General features: G+C 36.9%; 1 protein-coding gene across 3 annotated transcripts in view; it reads left to right on the forward strand.

Annotated features, from left to right (window-relative positions):
* The first annotated feature begins 2,899 nt into the window (after nt 1–2,899).
* Nucleotides 2,900–20,973, forward strand: part of il11ra (interleukin 11 receptor subunit alpha) — a 45,359-nt gene continuing 27,285 nt past the window's right edge. For 2 of the 3 annotated variants that reach the window (XM_088911718.1, XM_088911720.1), the window contains exon 1: nt 2,900–2,993. The gene's annotated coding sequence lies outside the window, so the exon portion shown is untranslated. Of the gene's footprint in view, nt 2,994–5,630; nt 5,696–20,973 lie in introns of those variants that run through there. The other variant, XM_088911719.1, reaches the window with a different exon arrangement.

A 20,973-nucleotide genomic window follows, 5' to 3' on the forward strand; every position in this document is an offset into this window, starting at 1 on the left:
TTATATATCTTTACCTTGGCTGCTTGTGTGCAATCATATGTCTTAGGGGTTTCATTGCTTATTATATAAACACCAAATCAAAACTCCAGGAGCAACGGTTGCTGTTATGTTTTCAAAATTCTACCATACAGTCTGTATCTCATTACAGCAAGGGGGTCTATACTAATATTAGCCTTATCTGCTGCATGCTTTGGCCTGCAATTATATCTGTGACATTGTGCTGATTTAAATTATACCTTTTCAAGGATGGTTGACGATAACAGATAAAATCTGGATATAAATATTACATTGGAGAAAACAATGTCACAGGGGCAATAGTACAATTTTCAAAGGCCACTTGCCAAGATATATTTCATCCAGAACCTTGAAAAAGACTAGACCATTGCCATTGCTATTACTAAACCTCAATTTACCACAGACTGATTTACCTGCTGCTTAAATTACTCAATTCAAGGCAGGAAAATAATGGTTTCTGTGTGATCTGACTGGGATTACAATGCTGACATTCTGAACTAAATATTTTTGCCATGATACAGATTGCCATTTCCTTGATATTTTAAAATGAGCTATAACAATAAATAAACTTTGCCAAATTAGAAAAAATGTGAGATCTTGACACTGATGGTCATGCTTTTGGTTTTTCCCTTTGTACACAATGTAAATTACAGTACTTAACTTCATAAACTGTGACATACTCAGTCCTGTTATGTTACAAAACACCACATACTGTACATCAAATGCACACCACATACACCACATACAAAAAATGAACATTTCTAACAAATGCTAAGGACAGCCACCTTTGGTATCTTTTTTATGATTTTAAACTCAAATCAATGGATGGAAAATGAACAAAAAAGTATTTTTAGTTTTATTCATTGAGCAAAGACATCTGGGGTGACCATACAAAGTTGTCACAGGATGAGTATGGTGCTAGTACTGTACAATGGACATACATTCTCCTATATTTTTCAATGCCACTATACTAACACGGAACAATGATAGAATTGCGTGGAAATATATTCTAGTTTCCATGTTAAGTAACATATTAAATAATAATTTTTAAAAAGCATTCAATTTAATATACAAAGATAAAAAAACTGTCTATTTTAGGTGTCTTGCTACTGTTTATGTAAGTTATTATTTAAGCATAATACATACTGTATATATTTTTAACTCTGTTACTCGGTTTACTTAATATTCTTTCATATTACTGTTTTTTGCACATGCAACTGAATGAACTGATAACAGCTCAAATAGCATGTTGGTGAGATGATCCTTCATGGGGAATGTTGATTCTTTCTTTGTTTTCTTCACCTCCTTCAGCTCCAGTCCTTCAGCTCCAGGGTATTAAACATTGGTGTGTGATCTTGATATCACCAGATAAAAGGACAGAGATATGCGTCCTGATAAATGATATTCAGGAAGAAATCATTAAAGAACAATAGAAAAAAGGGTACATTTCAATATTATATTTTGACATGACAACCTACATTTTATTAGAAGCAATAAAAATGTGTTTTTTTCTGTTTTCCCATAACTATTCACACGACATTCAAGACGATAAAACGATAAAGAGGCTTATTTAGGTAATAGCGGATCAAGTAAAGAAAGAGGTCACTTTCCGTTGGTTGTAGAGTTTAAAATTCGCAGCACTTGGCGCCTGTTTCTTCTCATTGACCCAAGTAATTTTGTGTGGGCTAAATTAATACATTTAGCATATCCTCCCATTTTAAATGTATTTACCTTAATGTTTATGACCGTGTATTTCCTTAAGGATAGCATGTACTCCAATGCTTTTTTTTTAACAACGAAATAAAAAAATACTATTTTTTCTTTATTCTCTCGCTTTATTTTTACGGCGAGGTACTGCCAAAGTCGGCCAAAAATTAGATGTAGAGACACAAAGAGCTGGAAGCACAGGTCACAACACGTTATCGCCGGCGACGCACTTATAGAGTGGATACTACTGGATGCAGCTCTTAATACATTGTCTAAAACTAGTATCAAAGTATCAAGTGCCTTGGTGCACGAAATTAGAGCAGGGTCAGTCTGATCAACGTCTAGGCGACGTCTAACTCAAGAACGACGTCGTGGATTAATGGAAGCTGAGTTAAAAACTGGGTAAAGAAAGGAGGTGTGTTTTGGGGAAGGGGGGCGAGGAGGGTTCTGAATCAAGGACTGACTCATCCTTCTCAGTTTTCTTTTCTTGGATTATACCCCTTAAAGTTAGATGGGCTCTCACAAAACTGTCTGTTACACGAGGAAAACATACTGTACTGTTTTGCTTAGTTGTAGATACAAAATCCTTTTGGACTTCAAAACTTTTTTAATGTGCTGGAGCAGGCCAAACAGGTTTTGTTTTTAAAATTGCAAACGATAACAGTATGCTTTATTTTCAATTTTTAGGATTATAACGTTTCATAAATTTGCTATTTTTTTATGCGAACTGATGTCCCTGCCTTTCACTACACGTTTTGCATTTAATGAAAGGAAATTTTTGTTGCAATTGGCAAAGCAGTCCACGGGAAAGATGTGATAGGAGTGAGAGAGCGCTCTCAGTTTTCCACTAATGTGGTTTTCATATCGTATAACCAACACAAATACAAACGGGTGTGTGCACTTCAGGAATACCTAAGAACCCAAACTCAAAAGCAATTTCATCATCGCAGTTTATACTATGCGAGCAGTCTCATCACGCTGTGGTGTGTAATACATATTATTATACTTAGTGTCTAAGGTCTTTTCCCCACTACCAGTCTGCTCGTAGGGATCTAATTTTCATACCCCGGCAGGAACTCCGAGTGCTGATAACTGACATGTGGTTTCTCCAATAGGCGTCTTTTCGACTCGTTGGGATTATACTGGGCATCCTGCTAACTTGAAGCTAAACTTGAGTAAACAGATCGGTGACAAACAGAGCCTGAGAAAATGCTTTAACCGGAGGGCAGAAACACGGGATTTACTCACCGGCGAGACCCTTATAAAATAAGGTAAGGAATCACGGTTTTGTTTTTTTTTAAATAGAAACCCAGCATTTGTGTAACATTAAAAGACGGTTTCGAAACTTCTAATAACGAAGGGCTAAGTTTTCGGTCTTCATCAAAATGCGGGTTACAATGTTTATTTTAAAAATTACAGAACAAAGTACAATAAAATAACCAATAATAAAAAAACGATGTACTAGAGGATATCCGTGCATTCAACACCTTTCCCCACTCCTATTTTACAGTATGAATGCGATAAACAACTAAAGGCATAATAGGACTCAAAAGCAAGTAGTGCAGCCCAGTCACGTTTATTACTTTGCAGTTCATTTACAGTTAAATGACCAACTTTCAATGTGAATTAAATCTCTGGGCATATTTTATAAAGATCGTGTTTAGTTTATTTGTTGCCCCAAAATTAGCTTGATATTTCGCAATAGCAAGAAAAGATAAGAGCAGTACAACACCACAAAACCCACCACATAGACAAACGTTAACCCTTACATTTAAGTAAATTCAGTATGCTGATTTTGATATCCACATGATATAGTTGCCGCTGAAAGTAATGAGGTTTGTTATTATTGTGGTGGTTGTGTTGAAATATAATAATACAAAGTTTCTGGACCTACGGTTCTGTATAAATCTGAATGGAACAATACTTTTTGCCGCGTTTTGGCAAATGTGCTTTTAATATTACGTTTTAATTCGGTTTTCTGTGGCAAGGTCCATGTTTCTACCGCCGCTTCGTTCTCTGAAGCTATATTGAAGTAAAGTTTGCGCGTATAAACCGGTGAAGAACATATAAGATGCAAAAAGAGCAACATTTATTTCAAATAGGATTTCACATGAGAACGTTTCCTTAGCATGTTGCATGTATTTCTCTTGGGAAAGGGAGATGCTTGCATATCTTTCATCAATAATAAGCCAATTCCTAAAACAATACTGTAAATCTAGAGGCTATTACTGTCTGACTTTAATAGGAAATCTAATTTTTACTGGACCTTTACATCTGCATCAATTTCTACTTGTCTGTCACCCACATAATAGTGGCTTTTCAGTGTTAAAAAATACTTTCAAAATCACCTCCGCCCTCAGTTAGACTCCCAAACATATCCATGAAATCAAAGTAAAGTTTGTATTTATTACATAGAGTTAGCAGAATGCGAGGAATCACAGATCACAGTAAGCAATGCCTGAGCAGATCTGTTTTGTGATCATTTTGATTTCACCCACTACTAAGCTTATGATAAAAGGTTTCCCATTTGTCTGGATACCTTTAACGTAGCCCGGATTGAAAATTCCTGCTCTAGAACAAAACACATAATAATGTGTCTATTAAAGTCGAAGACCTTTTCATTCAGTGTGAGAATTTAAAAAGAATTTTAAGTAAAAAGTGTTCATCTTTCCGAAGTTTTAACGGTTGTGCATTATCATGTGACCGCTTTGTGGCTTCTTATCAAATATAAATGCAAGGTGAATTCTGAACTGATACACTGTTTGGAGACGTTACTGAGAGAAAAATGTGAAATTTCTTTATGAGAGTCGGCTGTGAGTAAATGTGTTCCTTGTGTCTGGGTTGGAAGTTATACTGTAAACAGTCTGATCTGGATCCTAGGATCTCAATATGCAAAGCAATACAAATTACATGGACCCCTCATAACCTGGACTTCAGAAAAATAATAATTATTATAATGGTATTTGAACCGCCATGATATCCCTACATCCAAGCATTGGAAGAGCTTTCTTTGGTTTCCCTTGCAGTGCATCCTGAAAGTCTTCAACTTGCACTTATCTGTGTGATTCATTTTGGTGTCCTGCCAGGTATGGCTGCTTGGTGGTTTTCGTGAAGCTGAATCTGTAATATTGCGATTCACAATCACTCGTGTCCTAAAAAGTTCTTGGAGTCAAATCTCTTGATGCACTGAAAGGGAGAATTAGTGTTCCCCTCAACCAGATGGATTTCTTTAGTACTAGCTAAATTTAAAAGATCTAAGAAAATAGTAAGAGGAAAAATTGTCAACATCATGTGTTTATTTACAATATTTTGTAAGTTATGCCTCAGAGGCTACAAGCTATAGAAAATCTCTTTTTTTTTTCAGCTCACAGTTGTGGTTTCTAGTTGTCCAGGCAAATTAGAACAGATGAAAAGCTTTCTGGTGTTCAGGCATATTGAGTGCAGAACATTAGTATTTCTTGAAGAGCATAGTCATGCATTGGTCAAGAGACAGAACCATGGGGAAGTTATTGTAACCATTCAAATGAAATAGAGTTCAAAAGTTCAGTGTCCAAGTAGTGGAGTGGAATTGTTTTAGAAGGAAGTGTGTGCAATGCTGATTAGAGCATGAGAGGAAATGTTTTTATGAATGTCTTGACACTCCTATTGAGCTTAAAAAAATATTTTGTATCCTCACATGTTCTTTGTTACAATGTGCCTCGAGCTTCCCTTAAAGTTATTGATTTATGGTTTTAAATGAGTATAGTGTAGAAAGTGCATGTGAGGGAATTCCTTATATTGTATTACCACTGTGGCATTTTAAAACTGAGATGCTGCTCTCCAGTACGTCTTTAGATTATCTGTGCATTGAGCGGGTGATTTTTAGTGTTTAGCTGGATTGAAAAATGCATGATATTTTCTGAAAACAATCATTAGAATTAAAGGTGAACATCTAGCAAGAAAATGATTTATATGGAATAAGAAATAAAAAAAGGTGGGTTACATTTTTTTGTTCCACTGTAAAGTTTTGAATGTTTTCCCATACTTTTTCAGTTCATTCAAACTATCTGTGAAAATACGATTCTTTGATCATGGGATAATTTTGCCTTTGAAAAGTAAACTGTGTTTTGTACTTTACTTGTATTTGAGGTTGGGGTGTTTTGTTTCATCTAGGTGTTTAAACACTAAGGTAGGAGTCAGGTCTGGAGGTGAATTGAACCACAGTCAATGACTGCCAAGGAAAGCTTGTTATCTCACTGACAAAAGCACTGCATATTGTAAGTTGTTGCTTTTAAGTCAGCAACCAGAGTTCAATTCCTCTTTGAACCTGCCTACCCCCTGAGCATGTTCTGTAAACCTTTTTTGTTTTTTTCCCCAGTGTTGGATCTTTGTATCAAAACCAAGTATACTACTAGGACATTAAAAACCATAACTTTGAAACTGAATCTGTAAAAAGAAAATATTAAATTTAAAGGCAATTAGCTACTGGACAGTCTTATTTGAATTGTTTCGCTTGCTTATTTTCTCTCGTCACATCCCTGTAAACATTTATTAACATTTGTTTTACATTACATATCGGACCTTAACATAATTGATTGTTAACCAATGAAGTGACTAAGAAGTCAAAATAATTGTCTCAGTCAGATGCTAATGGAAAGGTACCTCTAAAACCAGTGAGAACCTGGCACTGGAGGACCAGGCACCAAAACCCCTGTGGATGCACAAGGTGTTTTCACTGTATTCTTATTGGTAAAATGAGGATGTATGTACTAGAAAATCAGAGCTGCAAAACTTAAAAAAGTTCTGGTCAATAAAGCTATGAACACGGTCCTATACCTATACTGTAGGACAATATATTTTGCTAAATTGAACCAGTGAAAAAGAAAAGACTGTGAAGTGCCCACTAAACACTCTGTGTGTGTTGTTGAAAATGCTGAATACAAAGTGTCTTTCATATGCCAATTTGGCTTATGGTGTGTTTTCTGAAGACCTTAATAACACTGTCTTTACCATATTTGGTTCTTTTGGTTCTCTCGTTTTCAGTTACTTTTTTGCGTCTTCCAATCCAAGTGGTTTATCTCCAGCTGAACGGGTTGGTTTTCTTTTTCCGCACAAGGGCTATAATCTGGGTGGAAGCAGATCACACGCCAGAACCAGATGGCAGTTTAATTTCACTCAGGACGGCCACTTTGCAGTCCTGAGATACTTAAAGTGCTTAAGTCAGGCTTCTATATACTGTACCTGGAGGGTAAATAACCTACAGCTCAATATCTCGAGAGGGACGGGCTGCATTCCTCATGCTGACAGATTTTTCATTCAACAACCCCATTCAGGATACCTAAATGGCTAGTGCTTCTGTCTTTAGGATTGTAAAATTCCAATGAATTACAGAATGACACTCTTGCATCAACATGATTTACCCTTAGCTTGGTCTGAAGTTTATGCATCGACAAGTCAAATATGTTGTTGGAATGCCTCTTATAACCTTAACCCATTCATTTCTTTTTAAGATTCATCTCAGTTTCAGTTTTTAAACAAGAAATGTTGTTTAAAATATTGTACAGAATCTTGAAATCCCTATGCTTAGATTTTTCCCTTTGCCCTTAAAGATTCCCAGAAAACATCCTTCATGGCCAGTTAACCTCACGAGTTGCTTTTGTAGAGGAAGAGAAGGGATGTTGATTTGGCAAAATAGATTGGGGTTCTCAAACCTCAGTATATCATGATCATGATGTGACTATTCCCCTGTGTTTTGTTCAATGTCTGAGTTACTTAAGGGTCTGCGAAAAGAAATCCCTGATCTAATGACATGAGGTGGTGTGTTGAAGGAGTGTGCAGTAAAGACAAAGCATGTGGTTTAGAGTTGCAATTGATGTATCAGATCGCATTCTAGAGATTGAAGAAATACCAGGTGCTACTGCTGGAGGTGCAGTTAACTGTAATGGAAGATAGAGACGGTTTGAGTGTAATATGTAACCTGCAGAGAAGAATCGTGATCCATCTCTGCATAATTCATAATCTCTGTAAAATCCAGTGATGCTATTCGGTGTCCATAGTCATATTATACAGTATTACATCCTTACATCTCCTTTTCTTGGAGGTTGGAGACCATAAGATATGAAAGTAGTTCAGGTGGGTAGCTGTGTCAGCATGCGTAGGCTGCAAAGGAACAAGTAATAGGTTTATTCCATGCTGAAAAAAAGAAGAAAGAGAACACAACGTTTCGGCCGTGGAGCCTTCTTCAGGTGTGAGAGAGACAGGGCAGTAGGCAAAGGTAAAGTAGCGGGAGAACAAAGGTTGGGAGGGAGGAGGAGTGAGAGGCGGGAGTAGGGGACAGAAAGAGAGGCCAATCAAGAGGTGTGAAGTCAGAATGGGTGCAAAGAGGTGTGAAATGAAACTTCCAATGAATGGAGAAAATTTAAAAGAACAGTAGTCTGTCGTTAAGGGAAGGGAGAATGTGTGATCCTAGCTGCAGAATAATTTTAGTTTATCAGAAAGACCACCGAAACTAAAATTATTCTGCAGTAGGATTCCTCTGCCGGCTGTGGGATTTGAACCGGCAACCTTCCAGCCACAGGCGCAGATCCTTAGCCACATCTTGGTTATTAAGGTTTCAAATGAGAGCTCAAATGGGACTAAAACCAGATTGGACTTTGATCAAGCTTTTTATCATACTATCAAGATTTTCTAAAAATGCCATGTAAGAAAAGCCACAGATGACCTTTTCAACCTACTAAATAAAACATTATTTAAATTAGTGCACTGAAACTAAATGACATACAGAATAATTCAGCCAGTTGTGCTTACCTTTCATCAGACCGCATCATACTGTATATCGCAAGTGACAACTGTGGTTTATTAGAAAGTCAATGTTTATTAATACTTCTGGGAGGACTTACTTATATTAGGAAATTATACTTAGATGTATGGTTTAGGACAGTTAAATAGTCTTTAAATAATGAGGAATCCTTGAACAGAGATGTGGACAAACAGAAGGCTTGTGTTAAACAGTTATATATTGTGATAAATCTCTTTTTGTTACTGCAGAAACACATTTCAGTTCTTTTTTAGAAAAGGAAATTCTGAATTGTTTTTTTTACTGTTTAGGTTTGAAGATTAATAAAACAAACTTTAAAATGGATTGTCTGTCATCCATTGGCTCACATGGTTTAATTATTCTTATTGTTAATTGCTTATTGCATTATATTATTCCTGTATTGCACTAGTAGTACAATGTCTTAACCCTGAGAACAGGCCTTGTACAGTAAAATGTTTGAATAGAAGCACAGAATGCTGAAATATACTGTATAAATGTATTTCCTGTCTTTTTTTCACATAATACTAGTCTTCTGGAATGGTTTTCCTCTAACATGTTGTTGTCTGCCTGTTTACTGCCTACTTCATAACACCACCCCAGCTCAGTGCCATTGTCGGTGCCCATTGCAGACTTGGTGGAATAGAGAAAAACTGTAGTCTGTTGCATCATATTTACCCACTTTTTTCTTATGAGTATAGTTTGAAACTTGGAACACTCATTTCTGCTGTACTAAGCCTCACCCTAACCTTTTTCCAACTTTGCTTAATGGCATCACCAACACTTCCTAGTAATGCATTTACATCTTGGCTCACAGCGACTATCCCTGTAGTCACATTGGGAAAATGAGAATGTGATCCTTTGGCCTGCCCATTCATGAAGCCCCGTAGTGAGATACAGAAGGTTTATCTCGGTTTGGAGGAACGGAGTGTTTCTCACTGACATCACCACAGGTCTGTCTTGGGTGCCCAAGAATATCCCAAAGGCAGTTATTTCACCATGATTTTGAGACAGTGGCTGACTGATTTTAGGGAGTGCCCCAGCAGCATTGTGCCAGTCTTACACTGTTCCTTGGAATCCTGGTTATGGACACCTAGTGAAATGATCAGGTTTGAATTTATAATGTATCACAGAGCACAATCTGTACTCAAATCAAGTGCCTTGGGTTCCACTCAGGTGACCCCAGGAACTGTACTTTTCTCACAGAGTGCAAGCTAGGAAACACATGGCTATGTGTTTTTGCAGGTTCTTTTTTTTCCTGATAGTTGAGCAATGTGATTATAACTTGAGCACCTGTTGCTATGAATACAAAGTCTGAATTTGGGAGATTATTTCCAAGGAGTTGGCCATATCTTGAATGTATATGTAACTTTCGTGGTATTCCAAAAAATGTGAAATCCTATTGGGTATAAAAACATTTTTATTGGAGCGAGCGTATATTACCATCATATCTGATGTGAAACACATTTGTAGATTTTGGCTTCTGCAGACTCCTTTTTAAACCATTTTGTTTCACCATTTGTTTCAAGAACATGCTACTTTTCTTGTCTGCGTTGCCACTGGTTGAATGGCATTGATTACTGCACTTTTGGTGTTGGCCTTCAAAGCTGAATCCAGGTTTTCTGTGAAGAAGTCCTAAATCTGAGATACTTTTAACTTGCTCATGTTAATACAAACCTCAGCCTTTAGTCCAGCCTGGCCATAATCTCGGTCTAATCGAGATGCTGTAGATGGGATAAACGTGAGAGTTGAGAATATTTCTTTGTCACTTTTTTCTGCTCTTGAGCTGGAGGCAGGGTGCTGTTGAAGTATTTTTGTAACTGGAGTTGCATAGCAGAGCCATACCAAAGACTCACTGTTCAGAGCCAGTCTGTAATTTGTTAGAGCTACAGTACCTCAGCCAGCAAGTAAGAGCCTTGCCATTCCTAACCCACAGATAACAGTACCGTGGTCTTGGCATTGGTTTTAAATAAGTGGGGTGTGGGGGAGAAAAGCATAGTTTCTACATATTGGATTAATACATTTTTTGTAACCAAACCTATATATAGCTTGTAATGTAGAAGTGGAAATGCAGTAATCTTCATTTTCATATTTTGAATGTAACACATTCCCATGCTACCTCTAGCTCAGAGAGAGATGTTACTTTACATTACTAAGATATTTAAACTCTCACTAAGATAAGGAGTAAAAAAAAAAATCAAATCTGTGTTTCATTACATGGGGATGTTTGAAGCTAAAACTTCTTTAAACAGCAGTACGGAAATATGTATGGTATGCACACTAAGAATGACTCAAGTGAATCATACTTTGTCCAGTGAAATGTTTGCTCTTTCTCTGAAGTACAGTGTTAAAATAGAGAATTGTATATCGCATAAGGTATTGAGTCATTCATTACATAGTACAACACTGTTAGTATGAAACATTGCACTCTATCAGTATGAGAAAATAAAATGTATAGGCTTTTTATAAATATTTTAAAATATATCACAGAAATGTCATCGGTAAAATGCAGTTCAAGGATAACCTGCTTTAGAAAACATTTTAGTGGGCAATTAAGCTTCCAAAAATATATATTTTTTAACTTGTTTCATCTAACATGAATCAAAAGACAACATTAATGCTGTAAATGGAGTATCATTTAATGTCTACATTAACAGCATAGCATATGGCATATGGCATTCTGTGGAAGAGATGCAACAGAACTCTTAATGACTTGCAGATTTTCTTTAATGTAAATCCCTGGCATGTTCCTAAGTCATTATTCTTTGTGATGCATCTCTGAGCTTTCTGGTGTCATTATTTCCTGCCATAATGTTTATCTCTGACAAGCGCAGGTCAGAACAGGGAGTTTACACAACAGTTCGATGTACTCTAAGTTTATGAGCGGTACTCTAAGATTTCTAACAGTTGGATGAATGTACCCTAAGTTCATGAGCGAATCAAAAACAGGATTTCCATGGAGAGCCCCCTCATCTTTCAGGGGTGTAAGGGACTTTCATCTGTTACCAGTAGAGCATTTTAACTGGAAAGGGTAAACTTCGGCCTCCTGTGGAATGCTGTTATGTTTCCTTTCCCCCTTCAAAAAAAACTCACCTTTTATTTTGACAAAAGATTCCCCCTCTCCTTCCTCACTTGCTGTAACACTGATGGCAGAAGAAGTGAGGTTGCTTGCTAATTTTAGGGTTTGAGGTTCATTTTGCACCATTGTCTGAGAAGACCATTCATTTCACAGGGACTGTTGAAGCTTTGTAAAACACAAAAACAATCTGGGTCTGGGGCCTTTCTGCACTATGACTCATCTCCTTAGAACAAAATAAGGCTTGGCAGGAATGGCTGCGTAGTCTGGAGCCTTATTCTCTTCGTTGATTAAAATGGCTTGATTTTACAAAAAAAAAGAATGACAGTTGACTGCATTATCAGTAATTGAACCCCAGTATGCCCAATGAACTCGAGATTTCTTACAATTATTTTGGTTGTTTCCTTAAATCTGAACTTATGTAACTGTGCTGTAAGTCAAATTGCTTTGCCATTATATCAACACTGCAGTTGGTTATTGAAAACTGCACTGCATGCTTTCTTAGCACGGTGTGTTTATTACACCAACAGGTGGGCTGTTGGCAGTTAGGTGTAAGACCATGGCATGTTGCAAGATGTGTATAATTGCTTTTCAGCTGTACAGATGGAGAATAGTCTGCTTTTAGAAGGGAGGAAAACTGTCTAACATTTGAGCTCACAGTCACATCAGTCCAAATGGAATATCGCAGGAATTTGATGCTAATGCTATTTTATGTTCTATGTAAGATTGTGTAACAGTTTTGCTGATGTTTTCTTAGGTGAAGAAGAGCAAAAGGGGGGTGACATGGCTGTGTTGAAACCAGTTTGTCCACTGCTTTGTATAAGCCTTTTAAATCTGAATCAGAATGCCTGGATGCCTTTTTAAAAGCCAAATCCAGGCAGCAACCTGATGTTACAGTTAGATGATGATTATATTGTACTATGGATATATACACTAAAGCTCACACACCATTTGTTTGCTATTAAATTCTTATGTGAACCACAAAATATTAAATGCCATTGCTTAGGCCTGTTTTCCCTTACATTTCCATGATCTGCAGCTGTATGTGTCCTAAATAAAACAATAAATCTGACTATAACAATGCAGTGTTCTGCATAATAGTTTTCAATGTGTGTTTTGTTTCTTTTTTTACCTGGCATTGAAAAGAGCTCATGCAGTGTAGCTGTTATTAAATAGATAGGACATGTCTAGTACTAGAGTACTTAAGTTCCCATTCATTTAATTTTGATATCATTAAATGTAAAGGTCTTTTCTTCCTCCTTGCCAAAAATACTTAAATGGGACAATTTTTTCAACTGGAGCCTTATGCAGCTGAGTAGGTAATGCTTATAATTGACATTAGACGCACCAAGAATCTGATAATATAACCTTTAAATGCAATCTGGCCTGTAAAACTGTTATGTACACCCTTCATCAATTACATCTTTTACGAGCAGGGCTCAGCATAGAAACAAACCTAGGCTATCACAAGTTCCACCTGCGTGTGAGCTGTCAGCCATTTAAAAATAGCCCTCAAAAGTTCCATCCCTGGCAAGGTGCAGCATTCCTGACTCCTGCAGTCCTGTAATGCCAGCCTGTATGGGAGTACGTGGAGATAATCCTACACAAAGAGTGGTGTATTTGGGTCAAACTCTCCCCATGCCACTAGTAAGGACTATTGCATACCACAGAAGTTGCTGAGCCAATGTCAACCAGGGAAGAAGTAGCTGGGTTTGAGGCACTCTGAAGGGATGACTCATTTGCTCGGAATACAGTTTCCCTGTGCTGCTGTGTAAATCATAGTAGACCTGTTGCAGAGACTGATTTGCAAAGACTTCTTTGATTTTTGCAAACTGGTCGTTGTTTGATCATTTTCCAAATGTTCTTTTGCCCAAGGAGTCGCATATAAACTGTACCTGCCAAATCTGTTGGCTTGTAAGGAGCAAATTTGCCATTCAGCTTTAAAACCTTTGCCTTGAACGATGAAAAAGTGTGGTCTAATATAAAAATTAGGGGAGTGGAAGTAAATGGGTTTAATTATGAAGTTTTTTTAATTCTCCAATGTTATCCTCCTTTTCATTTAGCAGATATATATTACAAAATACAATGCTTTTAATTGGCATTTTATTATATTTACACAGTATTCTTGTAGTTCTTGACTAAAGATAGATGTATATATATTAAATATATAATACTTAATAGTATATATAATATTCATATTTAGGAGCGCTTTTTAAGAAACTTGCGTCATGGCACACACAATATACAACAAGCAAAACGAAAGTGAAAAATATTTATACTGTTTAAGAAAAAAAAATTCAGAGGCTTCTCAGAAATATACTGAAGGTTGGCTCAGGCCTTATGGATTTTTACTGTGTTATTATACATTATACTGCTTGTAAAGTAATTAAAGCTAAGACATCCTGGATGGTTTCATAACTTGAAGGTTGTGGGTTCAAATCCCAGGTGAGGCACTGCTGCAGTAGCCTTGAGTAAAGCACTTTACTCTGCTCGATCCAGTAAATTACCCAGCTGTATAAGTGTCAAACAAATAAAGAATAGTTGCCATTTTTTGTAGATGTAGTGAAGTACTATAAAATAAAATATACCAAATTTTTTTCAAAAATCTTTTATTTTTCTTTTAGATTTAGAATATCTAAATGTTGCACCTTCTATAGATATTCAGTCTTCTTTCTACTGCTGCATCCTTCACATAAGAACGTTGAAAATTAATTCATGTCCTCAGTTATAAGTACTGTGAGGCCATTTTCCTTCTGTTGCACTACAAATCTTGAGAAGCAAAAGATATGAGCTTTTGTTTTATATGAAGGACAGATCCAGATTGCACCAACTGTTTCAGTATGCAGTCCTGGATAATTTATGTGGCTTCTGTACAACAGTCTGCAGCTATTGTACTGTTGTGAGCCAGGGTTGGATTGCATTCATCCAGTTTTGTTCTTGCTTTCTGGCTGGCCACAGCTGGTGAGGACCATAAATTGGATAGGTGCCTGCAATTTCCAGGGTATTGAAAACAAGCTGTATTCAGGGCAGAGGCTTTCTCTTCTCTCTCCAGCCTGTAAAAGCCTTAAAAAGTCAAGAAACATGTGGTTACTCAGAAATGTCTTTTTCCTCAAATGGGTGTATAACTCACCACTGTCAAATTGAAATGGATGGCTTCTTTAGCATGTAGCCACTGGGAGAGAGTGTAAAGCATCGCACTTTGTAGGCATAAAGGGCTCAGAAGAGTCATAGACGCATAAAACAGAAAATCACAGGAAGATTTCCCTCAGATCCTGAAACATGCACAAGTCATTGTCGTCACGGGTCAGTCAATCAGTCAAGCTTCTTGTATGGTGGACAATTAAAGGTGTAAGATTCCAACAGTAATGGCGTGTTACCCTGAATACATGAAAGCTTAGAAGGTTTTGGGAGGTTTACTTTTAAACCATTTTAAAATTCTTTCTCACAGTGGCTCATTGGCTGATCGTAGCATTCGAGGAACTGAAATTGAGTGCTATGGTTAAAGCGATATAAATAGAAGAATTAAATAATGACAAAGGCCTCCTCTGTAAGCCACAAGAAGATCTCAGCCTGTGTTTTTTTCTAACCACAGAACAAGCCTTCAAATAATCTGACACCTGGCTGCCAGACCAAAGCGCATGCTTATTACATTTTTTGTTTTATTTTTAAAGTTAAAAATAAAATCCATAAACACCCAAGGCACATTTAACATGTTAATTTATTACCTTCAGTTTCCTCTTACTCTTTCTTTCCCTTTTTCCATTATAAAATGCAGTTCTTAAAATAGGCTTCCATTGTGTAATGTATCCTGTAGGTTGATAATATGTGTGTCATGTATATTGCTCCATGATGTACTGCATTCAGTGAAGCATGCAAAAGCAAAGCAAATAAACCTGGAAGGCAATACTCTGCTTGCAGGCCCATAAAGTTTACTGCCATTTTCTCAGAAGTTGTGTGTGCTTCAGCTGTACATCTAGAACTGCAGAGCATTCCTTTTCTAAAGTTTGTTTTTCCGGGTGAATAGAGGCAACATTGCAGTGATTAACCATTAACCTTTACAGATTTTCTAATGCAATATTGGGACACAGAGCTATTTTGGAAAAAATCGATATTGAAGTAAAAACGGAAGATCCAACATGTTTCTGTTGAATCCTTTGTGTTCTGAGTTTTTCATTGCGCCATGTTTTTGAACTTGAAATGTGTGGCAGTAAGACATTCTACTGTAGTATGTAGAATATAATGAAATGGTAACTTGAAATTCAAAATTTGATTCCTCCTTGATTTAAGTGTTTTTAGATAAGGAATCCAGTTCTTCCAAGCACATAATACTGTACAGTGCATAAATGTGTTGAAGTAGTTCAGGTGGGTAGCTGCGTCAGCTAGCAAAGGCTGCAAAGGAACAAGTAATAGGTTTATTCCATGCTGAAAAGAGAATAAAGAAAACACAACGTTTTGGCTGTGGAGCCTTCTTCGGGTGTGAGAAAGACAGGGCAGACTGCAAAGATTAAGTAGCACAGGAGAACAAAAGCTGGGAGAGTGGAGGACGCGGGAGCAGGGGAGAGGCAGAGAGAGATGAAGAGAGGTGTGAAGTATAAACCTGCATGTGAATAGAGAAGATTACATGAAAACAAATCTGTCGTTGAGAGACGGGGGAAGGTGTGAACCAAGTTTCAAGATAATTTTTGTTTCTGATGTCTTTCTGCTATGGGAGTTAATAAACCCTTCTTTGAGAATGCAGAGGGAGAGGTCAGTGTGATCATGACCGTTAGAGGTGAAGAGAAAAAATGGGCTTGGAGAAATCTTTAATCTTCACAGCCCTAACATGTTCTCTTAGTCTCCTTCTAGTTTCCCCAACATAGATAGCTGGGCATTTCCTGCAAGAGATACAGTAAATGAGGTTACTGGAGGTACAAGGGTTTGCCTTGGTGATCCGGAATTGTCCTGAGGGGCCTTGAATGAGGCATTGATTTGGAAATTCATATTGAGTGCTAAGAGGGCCACTTACTGGTCCACTAATGTGCATAAATAACTTATAACAATGGGAGTACAGCCGAACTCTTGTACATCACTGATCTGCACATTAGCCTTCCTTCACCCTCAGGAGTCTAAACAAAAATTAGGTTTAATCATGGGATTCAAATAGGAACTAATTCATTTCTATAAATAATTCTTAATTAAACTGAAGACTACACATTTTCTGCATTACAAGATAGTTTGGATTAGTCCTGCCTGTTCTAATAGTCCATAAACACTGGCACAAGTTTAGAAAAGAAAATCAAGAAAATGTTTTCTTTCCCATGAAACAATTCAAATAACAGAATTTTGTCTATTTTTAGTGATAATTAGGAAACTTTTTGTTCTAGGAATTCCTCTTTTCTTGTTAGAGATGTGGAGTTATTGTATTTGTCCCAAGGTACCACCCTTGCATTCCTCTCAGAGGTCAAGGTTTGTCTTCACTGCATTGTACAGAGGAATTATTTTTAGATGAAGTGGTTAGGAGGGCATACAGATAAGGACAGAGCCCTGCTGTGAGCTCTAATATTAGCTTTGCCAAGTACAACAAGGAGAGCCTTGTGTGGCCTCATTAGCCAGGGCAAATTTCCAATGAGCTGTTAGCATTGTAGAATGTCAGAATGTCATCTTCAACGTAATACTGCATTCAAAGGGATATTTAGCTTTTTTCCTCCTGGAATCTTTCAAACAAGCAGAGCAGCTCTGACGCTGAGGACAGCAGCTTGTAAAACGGGTCATATCCATTAGCCTTTTAGCTCTTGCACGTACATCTAACGGCTGTAAGGGTTTCAGCTACATTTCTTAGAAGTGCACCATGTTGTATTGGACCGAGTCTGGAGCCAAACTCCACTCCATGGGTACATTCCTTCAAAACATACAGTGAATTTCCCGGAGTCTTGAGCCACATTATAAACTACAGTACACAAGACATATTTTAATAAAACAAAATTCAAACTGTATATTGTCATCAGATATGAGGACAGTAATCAGAAATGTCTCTAACATTTCTTGCTACGATTGATTAGAAAATTGTATCAACTGTTATTTGTTTCTTTGGAAATCCCAACCATAATTTGCATTTAGTAGGAGTAACGACAATCTGACATAATGCATTAGCTATCAAAGTTGTTTTTGAGTTGAGGTTTAGAAATCGGTTAATAAAAGGGAGAAACAGTATGGTTGACCTTTCAAACTAATGTTTCCATCCAACAGGAGAGTCAAGTGTTTGACATTTTCTTTTTTTTACATTTATAATCTTCAGATTTCCGTTTGTCCATCACTCTCGATAGAAATGAAATAATTATACCTGTCCATTATGGTATGGAGTGTACAAGAGGTTAAACCTAATTCCACTTCACTAAAACCCTTCTTGGGTCAGTACTTGTAGACAAATGTAGTGAGGCTGATTAGTGTTTAAGTGTCTAATAAGACGAAGATACTGTGTGGCTTAGTAAAAATATGGAGTAAAATTTGAGATTTTGAACAGTTTTTTACCTTTTATGTATTTGTAAATTGTTTCTATATACTTGCAGTATAATTGGGACACCTTACTCAGATTTTTCCTTAATTTGATTGGGATTTCAGTCAGATTGCTGTTTTGGAACCAGGAATTAGTATACTCATTTCCGGAGGCACCAGAGTTTTATTAACATAACATTTAAAAACTCTCAGTCACAAGGAATGAACCATCCATTTACAGTGGTTCTGTATTCATACCCTTCCGGCGACATTCAGCATAGTTTCAGTCCATTTCCCAGATCATTTAAAGCTTTTTTCTTCATGCCGCAAATTGCTTGAAAATGTTTTGCTTTGCTTTTTGGTCTCCAGTAAGTTTCCAGTCATTGCAAATTTTTAAAAAAAGTGCAACTCTGTCCCATAAATAAAATTGTTCTCTTAAGTTAAGTCATTGGAATCAATGGTTTTGAGTATCAGTGTGTGTGGCCATTATTTCAGTTGTAAACTTGCTCTTTGAGGGTTGCCTTTAAGCAGACTTCCAGCAGTATTACAGTGAGGACTTGGTTTATTAAACATTCCCCTGGGGCCACATTGTTACCAGAATCAGACTTAACACCAAATAATTAACAACTGAAAAAAATATGTACTTTAGTTGCTTCGGTGATTAAAAGCGATTACAGAAAGCAAGTTTTTGTTAATATTATTCAATAGATTGCCTCCTTTAAAAACAATTCTGCACTCTGAAATCTGTTACTCTGAAATTTGTTACAGATGCTGCCAACTAAGGCACAGTTCTAAAGTACTACCTGTCTCTTTTAGTAGAAATGTCTATTTTCCTCTGGGACAACATCTGATAAGTCCAGATGTTAGACAAAAAGAATTTCATCTATCTGTGTATGTAGAGTATATGTTTATTCAGTCACTTGTGCTAGTTGTTATTGTAACAAAGACTCAACTGAAGATGGCCTTTTCAAGTATGTTGTAGGCCAATTCATTGCTCATTACTGCTCCTATGATGAGGACCATATTTCATACTTTTGCCTGATTTTGTATTCATAATATGCCCATAAATATTTATTTTGTAAGCTCTGGGGTAGTGTTTCTTTTTAGCTTAAAATATGGGTTACCTATGCTTAAAAGTTTTCAGAAACAAGTATGAAACATCTCTGCATTACAGGTCAAAATAGAACTGTAGTGCTGAAGTTACATTTTTCTTCTGCTTGATAAATATTATCCTATGGGTATGCACGTACAATTAACCTTTTCCACTTCCGTCGTGTTTTACTATGTTTGTAAGTGACTGTGAAATGGCATTACATCTGTTTCATTATGTTTAGTATTTTTTCAAGTTGAGCTTTTGTGATTCAGGGAAGTTATGATTAATTTTGTATCTGAGTATCAATCTGGTGTAGTAATTCCCATTTGGTCAAGCCATTGGCAAAGATGTTATCAGTTAAGTAACATAACATCATTGTAACTGGTTGCTGTTATAGATAGCACAGACCTTCTTCCCATGTGCTGCCTTTCAGTTAAATGTAAGGATTTTATTGATTAAATATGCCTCCAGGACTAATCATAGTTTACCAGAATTCACTTCTAAGTTCCTTTTGTTAAAGTGTATGAAAGACATTGCACACAAAAGGTTTTGGCAAATATCCCGCTGCCTCCAGTGATTCCTCATCCTGGAATGCTTATGTTTTTGTCGTTCATGTTCACCTGCTGTGCTGCAGGCCATGTTAAAATCTATATTATTACCTACCTGAAATCTTAGAGGTGAAATGCACCTTAGTCTTTTTAAAGTAATGCTTGTTGCTTTTAAGGTGGCTCTCTGCATGTTGTGAGGATAATTTAGATCTACCTCTGTGATAACATCAAGCCCAATTAGGCCAATTTCAGATAAATGATTAAAGTGTTACCTGTTTTGTTTGCATATACTGCGATGGTAGCTTTGTGTACAGTTTCTTAGTCTATTTTGTGAGAAACAGGATTTAGAGAGGAACCCTTAAGGAAAAATGGGGGGATTTGTGGGTTGGTGTTCTGCAGGAAGAATGTTTCACGCAGTGAATCTTCCTTTATGTTTTACATATCTTTGAAAGGCTTACCTAATCAGGATGTCCAGTTTGACCATATCCCCTACATCGCTTGTTTTTGTTGTATTACTTTGGGATACATCTGGATAAGTAGCCTTGACTGTGAGATGGCTCAGACATTCAAGATCATTTACCTTGTGGCTGGAAAGCAAAAGAGATATTTCTCTCTTGTAGGTGAATGATCCTGCCTAAAATGAAATCAGTATTGTTTGCAGTGGTGCTGTGATCCAGTTATCTAGATATGGATTTTACAGTAACAGATAGGAAACACAGTGTTTATACTTAGATGTATAATGAAGCTGGAAACCTTGGGTCACCAACTGGCAGCCCTACAGGCCTTGTTTTTCCCTTTCCATAGCTGCAGTATTTCTGTTCTGGGAAAGAGCATGATCTTTAATTGAATATTTCAATGTTTAAAACTGAAGAACAACTCAATTACATTTGAAAAGCTACAAAGAAGAACAGGACATTGTCACCCATCTTGGACATTACATCTTGGACATTAATGTTAGCAAGATGTTGCGGGCAAATTTCCTGTGGGAAATATAAGGATCTTTAATCTGTGAATAGATGTCATTTTACAGGGAAAGTCCTTGGTGGGACTGAAACTCATTCAAGGCAAAACTCTGATGAGCTTGGAACCGTTCCCCCCCGCCTCCTCATAAGTTAACGACAAAGTTTTTAGGTGTTAAATAGAGCACAATTTTTATATTAACCAAAGTAATTAGGTACAAATTAGCTGGACTGAATAACAGCCTTTTCCTTATTTTTAAAACTTTTTTAGTTTTAAAACAAAACAGCATACAAATGTATCTACACAAAAA

Source organism: Atractosteus spatula, chromosome 3 (genome assembly GCF_055471065.1).
Source record: "Atractosteus spatula isolate fAtrSpa1 chromosome 3, fAtrSpa1.hap1, whole genome shotgun sequence".
Classification (NCBI taxonomy): Eukaryota; Metazoa; Chordata; class Actinopteri; order Semionotiformes; family Lepisosteidae; genus Atractosteus; species Atractosteus spatula.